At 43.9% G+C, this 7,394-nt stretch overlaps 1 pseudogene; it reads right to left on the bottom strand.

Annotated features, from left to right (window-relative positions):
- Positions 1-2,222: 2,222 nt before the first annotated feature.
- Positions 2,223-6,221, bottom strand: LOC125845593 (uncharacterized; annotated as a pseudogene).
- Positions 6,222-7,394: the final 1,173 nt, after the last annotated feature.

Here is a 7,394-nt window from a genome sequence, read left to right as displayed (position 1 = left end):
GACAGATGGAGCGACTGTGTCGACATGATCTTTCTTTACCTCTCTCTCTGTCATTTTTATTGACTTTTGATTATTTTTATTACATTTGAGGACAACTATTATTTATTTGTGGTGGGGTGAGGTATTTCTATACCTACCTCTTGTGCATATATTGGGTTTTGTGTTTTTAACTGTGTTTTGATCTTATCTTGTGGATGTTTGAGTTTATGGGTCCTTATTATGAATGAAAATGGTTTTTGACCTATCTAAAAACAATTGTCACTTCTTGTTGTGTTTGAATGTAGTTGTTCTTGTGCAAATTTGAGTATCAGTTATGATCAATACCGATGACTTGAATAGTGCTCTTAATCAAATAAAAATGAATACGAGGCTGCAATGAGGCCAACTGAAGTTGCATAGACAATATGTGAACTTTTGGCATCTCGTTGTGACTAGCCAGTTATCGAATGAAGTCTGTTGTGATGAACATTGCACACTAGCGAAATTGTGAGGTCTCATTTGATATTGGTGACAATGCCTTGTGTAATGAGCTTACCGTGAACCTTGTGTGATGACACCTAGAATTTACCCCGTTGGTCCGGCTGACTAAGTGATGCAAGCTCTTAAAATGATCTTAGACAACAGTATTGAAGAGCGAAACAATTTGACAATATACCTCTTTTGTGACCAACCTTGTGAGATGTGTGAACCTTGCTTGAACCTCATTTGAGCGTTATCATTTTCTTGGAAGAAACTTGAGCAATTGAGACCCCTCTTTATCTATTCACCCATAATCCTCATTAAGTGTGGTTTGTGTGAATAGCCAACTTAGGCCAAAAGCGTAAGTTGGGGGTGTGGTGAAAAGAGAAGGTAAATCAAGAATGTGAAAGTTCCCCCTTTTAGAAATGGACTTGAAAAAGATGGAACCCCTCTATATAAAAATAAAATAAAATAAAAAAGAATGAACAAGTTGTGAAAATTGTGAAAGAAATGGGGTGTCTGGTATTCCATTGGAAGTTGAATACTAGGGTGAATGTTAATCATGATTCAAATGTTGAAGGTAAGGAAGAAAGTGATGTTCGGACCACATTTCATGAGGGTAGTAGCCACTGAGCCTAAATGACCCTACTTTTACACTCAGCCCCATTACAAGCCTTAAAATGACATTTTTTTATCTTGAGTGAGTTGAACGCTTGTTGATTGGAAAATAAAGGCAAACCTATGGGTGAAGTCATGCATGTTTTCATCTTTGTGAGTGTGAGAGTTGTATGTGATTCCGAAACTTTAAATTGTTGAAGAATTGTGTGTGAATATGGAATCATCTTTGTTGTAAGGGCATTTGAGTACCTTTGTTGAGCTTGAACTTGCATTTGAAGAAAGTATTGTGAACTTGAACATCTTTGATAATGGTGAGTCACAACTTGAATCTTTGAGTGCACAGTTGATCTTTGCATGAGTAAGTTGAGTCTTGTTGTGTGCATTCATGATTGAGTCTTTTGTAGCATTGTTTGAGATATCCTTTTTGAACTGCTGAACATGAGTTTTACTTGAAAACAAGCAAAAGTTTGGACTCATTTAGGGTTTTGTTTATGTAGATTTAGTGTCCTCAAATGCATATTTTGTGCCAATAACTGATGTTAAATCCTTGATTTTCAGGAATATGGATTGAGGAATAAAGCAAGGACACTAAAAAGCAAAAAGGAACAAAACAGACTGAAGAAATGAAGATGGGCGAGCCTGAGGATCGTCAAGAGCACTCGGCATGTCGCCGAGTGGCTCATCAGATCACCTAAAGTTCTAGTGTCCCAGCCCTTAAGGGAAGAACTAAGTTGGCGATGAAAATGAGCAGTCGGCGGATCGCCGAGTGATTTCGCGAAGCCAAGAGATATCGCCCAAAGTTACAGACCTTGAGGACACTGAATGCCACGGCAGAAGGGCAATGGAAGATACCAAATGGCGGCTTGCCAAGTTGTTCGGCGAGCCCGACTTACTTCGCCGATTGACTCTTTGCAGTATATTTTTGGCGACTATAAATATGTTTTTGAACATTTAGTTTAGTATCAAATAATCTTTAGAACAAATTATTATTGAGTTTTGAGCATCTGGAGACAGTTTTCTCTAGTTTACCTTAGCTTTGGAGGATTGAAGAAATTCACGCAATTCCCCCTCAACTAATTAACTAAAGTCAACAACTAGTTCAAAATTCCTAAAAATGATTTTTTGGGTCATTACATTATCCACCACTAAAAATCATGTTCGTCCTCGAACATAAGGTGAAAGAAAGTACCTGAAGCTTCAGAAAGCTGAGGATATCTGGCACGCATGTCAGACTCTGTCTCCCCAGTTGCCTCTCCCACTGATAGGTGCTTCCATTGCACTTTCACTGAAGCAATCTCCTTGGTCCTAAGCTTTCGAACCTGCCTGTCCAATATAGCTATAGGTTCCTCTTCAAATGTCATGTCTGGACCCAACTCCACTGAATCGAGTGAAAGCACATGTAACTCATCCGGAATATACTTCCGAAGCATAGAGACATGGAAAACAGGTTGAACTGCCGACAAACTAGGTGGCAAGGCCAACTTAAAGGCCATCTCTCCCACTAGACTCAAAATCTCAAAAGGTCCAATGAATCTAGGGCTAAGCTTGCCCTTCTTCCCGAACCGCATCACACCCTTCATAGGTGACACTCTAAGACAAACATGATCGCCCTCCATAAACACTAAGGCTCTAACTCTCCGGTCTGCATAACTCTTCTGTCGACTCTGGGCTGTCAACAGTCTATACTGAATCCTACGGACTTGCTCCATAGCATCTCTAAGCAAGTCAGTATCCAAAGAGTCCATCTCTGCCGAACCAAACCAACCGATCGGAGACCTACATTGTCTGCCATACAACGCCTCAAATGGGGCCATCTGAATACTAGAGTGATAACTGTTATTGTAGGCAAACTCTGCTAAGGGTAAATGTCGATCCCATATAGCACCAAAATCGATCACACATGCTTGGAGCATGTCCTCCAACACCTGAATCGTTCGCTCGGACTGACCATTTGTCTGAGGGTGAAAGGCTGTACTCATATCTAGCCGAGTACCCAAACCATGTTGTAATGCCTTCCAAAAGTGAGAAGTAAATAGTGAACCTCGATCTGATATAATAGAAACAGGAACTCCATGTAGTCGCACAATTTGACTGATATATAGCTCGGCTAACTTCTCCGCCATATATTTCACCCGAACCGAAATAAAGTGGGCAGACTTGGTCAGCCTGTCAACAACAACCCAAATGGAGTCATAACCACCCACTGTGGTAGGCAAACCCACAACAAAGTCCATAGTGATCCGCTCCCACTTCCAAGTAGGAATAGGCATCCTCTGAGATACACCCCCGGGACACTGGTGCTCACACTTGACCTGTTGGCAAGTCAAACACCTAGAAACAAAGTCTGAAATATCTCTCTTCATCCCACACCACCAGTAATGCTGACTCAGATCATGATACATCTTTGCTGCTCCCGGATGGATAGAATATCGGGAACAATGGGCCTCTTCAAGAATCAATCTAGTCAACTCTCCGATCTTGGGCACATAAATCCTGCCTCCGATCCTCAAGACACCGTCAGAATCAAGGAAAGCCTCTTTGGCTTCCCCTCTCAATACTCTGTCTCGAATGAGACATAACTTTTCATCATCAAACTGGTGCGCACGGATCTGCTCGACTAAAGAATACTGAGCCTCAATAAAAGCAATCATCCCATCACTCTCCTCTGAGATCTGCAACCGGACAAGACTATTAGCTAACCTCTGAACATCTCTAGCCAATGGTCTCTCCTCAATGCTAAGTGCTGCAAGACTTCCCATGCTAGGAGTCTTCCTACTCAGAGCATCGGCAACAACATTGGCCTTCCCCGGATGATATAGAATGGTCACATCATATTCCTTCAACAACTCAAGCCACCTACGCTGCCTCAAGTTCAGATCCCTCTGACTAAAGATATACTGAAGACTCCGATGATCAGTGAAGATCTCACAATGCACCCCATACAAATAATGACGCCATAACTTAAGTACAAATACTACAGCCGCCAACTCCAAATCATGAGTAGGGTAGTTCTTCTCATGGGACTTCAATTGCCTAGAAGCATAAGCAATCATTTTCCCCTTCTGCATCAATACACCACCCAATCAGACTCCTGAAGCATCACAATACACAGTAAAGTCAACACCCTCCTCAGGTAGAGTCAACACAGGAGCCGAAGTCAACAAAGTCTTGAGCTTTTGAAAACTCTCCTCACACTCATTAGAACACTGAAAACCTACACCCTGTCGAGTCAATCTAGTCAATGGAGCTGCAATAGTAGAGAAACTCTGAACAAATCGTCGGTAATAACCTGCCAATCCCATAAAACTCCTAATCTCGGTAGGAGAAGTAGGTCGCGTCCAGCCCCTAACTGCCTCAATCTTGGCCGGATCTACTCTAATACCCTCCTTGGACACCACGTGTCCCAAGAATGCCACAGAATTAAGCCAGAACTCACACTTTGAGAACTTGGCATACAACCTCTCTTCCCTCAATCTCTGAAGTACAATTCTCAAGTGTCGAACATGGTCATCCTCAGTCCTGGAGTAAACCAAAATGTCATCGATGAAAACAATCACAAAAGAATCAATGTATGGTCGAAACACCCCGTTCATCAACTCCATAAAAGCTGCAGGGGCATTAGTTAACCCAAAGGACATCACTAAGAACTCATAATGCCCATACCGAGTCCGAAAAGCTGTCTTAGGGATATCTGATGCCCTAATCTTCAACTGATGATACCCAGACCACAAATCAATCTTAGAGAACAACGATGCCCCCTGTAGCTGATCAAATAAGTCATCAATACGCGGAAGAGGATACTTATTTTTCACTGTTACCTTGTTTAACTGTCTGTAATCAATACACATCCTCATAGTCCCATCCTTCTTCTTCACAAACAACACAAGGGCACCCCAAGGTGATACACTAGGGCGAATAAACCCCTTACTCAATAAATTCTGCAACTAATCCTTCAACTCTTTCAACTCTGCTGGAGCCATACGGTAGGGAGGAATTGAAATGGGCTTAGTGCCCGGCTACAAATCAATAACAAAATCAATATCCCTATCGGGAGGAACACCTGGAAGATCAGAAGGGAATACATCGAGAAACTCCTGAACCACGGGAATAGAATCCATGGAAGGTGGTTCAACACTAGTGTCCCGAATAAAAGCTAAGTAAGACAAACAACCTCTCTCCACCAATTTCTAAGCACGGATAAAGGAGATGACCTTGCTAGGATAAGAGCCATGAGCACCTTTCCACTCAACCCTCGGAACACCAGGCATTACTAAAGTCACAGTCTTAGCATTACAATCAAGGACAATATGATAAAGAGAAAGCCAATTCATACCCAAGATAACATCAAAGTCTACCATCCCCAAAATAATTAAATCTACCCAAGTGTCATACCCCGCTAGAGAAACAAGACAAGATCGATACACTCTATCCACCACTAAAGGCTCACCCACAGGTGTAGAAACACGAATAGGTACAGTCATGCTATCACATATCATATCAAATTCAGCAGCAAAATAGGTGGACACATAAGAGAATGTAGACCCTGGATCAAACAATACAGAAGCAGATCGATGGCATACTGGGATGATACCTATAATAACAGCATCAGAAGTCTCCGCTTCGGGTCTCCCCGGGAAAGCATAACAGTAGCCCCTCCGGCTACCTCCAGCCTGGGTGGTAACTCTACCCCCACTCTGCTGAGTTGCAACACCACTACTAGAAGCTCTACCGCCTCTACCTGACTGAACTCTTCCTCGGACTCTACCCTGTGGTACCGATGGTCTAGCCTGAAATGAAGAATTAGGTTGGAACCCTCCACGACCCCTCTGGGAAGTACACTGTCGCATCAGGTGATCGGGATCTCCACAAGAAAAGTAAAATCTCTGTCTCGGGAGCTGCTGTGCGGACCCTGAAAACCCACTATAATTGTCTCGCCCCATAGGTCGCTGCTGTGAACCGTGACCCACGCTATAAGAACCCCGAGGTATCTGACCACCCTCGGATGTCGGCATAGATGCATGGACGGGTCCTCGCTACTGAAAGGAACCACTTTCTCTGTGTGATCCCCTACCTCCAGATGAAGCACCATAAAACTGACCTGATGTACGGACTCTCTTAGGGTTCCCAAACTCTTCTCTCTCCATCAATTCCACCTCTTTAGCGGCACTCACAATGGACTGGAAGGAAGCCCCCTCTCTAGATGCTCTAAACACAGCCGATCTGATAGAGAAAGTCAGCCCCCTCACGAATCTACGAATCCTCTTTATCTCGTCTGGAATAAGGCCAAAGCATGCCTAGACAACTGGCAAAAACGGGCCTCATACTCTGTAACTGATAAGTTGTCCTGTCTCAGATTCTCAAACCTCAAACGACTCTCCTCTCTCACGCTCCAAGGGATAAAACGGTCATGAAAGGCACTGGAAAACCTCTCCCAAGTCACTGGAGGAGATCCAACTGGCAAAGCCCCCGAATAAGTTCTCCACCACTCTCTCGCTGGCCCACGAAGCTGGAGTGTAGCATATCGAACCTCTAGCAACTCTCGGCATGTAGTCAAAAACACATGAGCATCCTCACTCTTCCCACCCTGAAACTGAGGTGGGTCCATCTTTCAAAATTTCTCATACCTACGCTACTCATCCTCAGTCAGAACAACCAATGGTGCACCTTGACCCCCAATTGCTGGTGCAAGATCATTCTCAAACATGGGATCTTTTGGTGGCTGCGCCACCACATCATGCATAACTGGAGCTTCCTGTTGCTCTTGGGTCTGAGCCCCCTCTCTAGTCTGAGAGTCTTGTGGTGTAGTGGTCGCACCACCACCCTGAGTAAAGCTCTCAAGCACACTTAACACCCTCAATAATGTATCCTGAAGCAAAGGTGTGACTATAGGCTCTGGAGGAATCTGGTCTTCTCTGTCATCAATCTGAGGCTCAGGAGAGGCCTCTCTAGTATGAGCTCTCACTGGTGCTGCTCCATGGCCACGACCTCTGGCTAGTGTCGTTCCACGAGCACGACCTCTAGCTCGGGCTCTACCCCTACCCCTAGCTGGGGCCTCAACAACTGCCTCGAGAAGTGCCTCCCCTCTACCACCAGTAACAGTCGCTCTAGTCCTCGTCATCTGTCAAAAGAGTATACAATAGCTCAGTACTAAAGAAGGTAACCACGCACTATGAGAAAGAATGAACAAAAAGGAAGTTTCCTAATAGTCTTTATAGCCTCTCAGAGATAAGTACAGACGTCTTCGTATCGATCCTTGAGATTCTACGTAGACTCAACTTGTATGCACGTGAGACCTATGAACCTGGGGCTTTGATACC

The sequence above is a fragment of the Solanum stenotomum genome, chromosome 11 (genome assembly GCF_019186545.1).
Source record: "Solanum stenotomum isolate F172 chromosome 11, ASM1918654v1, whole genome shotgun sequence".
Lineage (NCBI taxonomy): Eukaryota > Viridiplantae > Streptophyta > Magnoliopsida > Solanales > Solanaceae > Solanum > Solanum stenotomum.
Note: the sequence above shows the minus strand (reverse complement) of the source record. Positions and strands in the feature narration are given on the sequence as shown.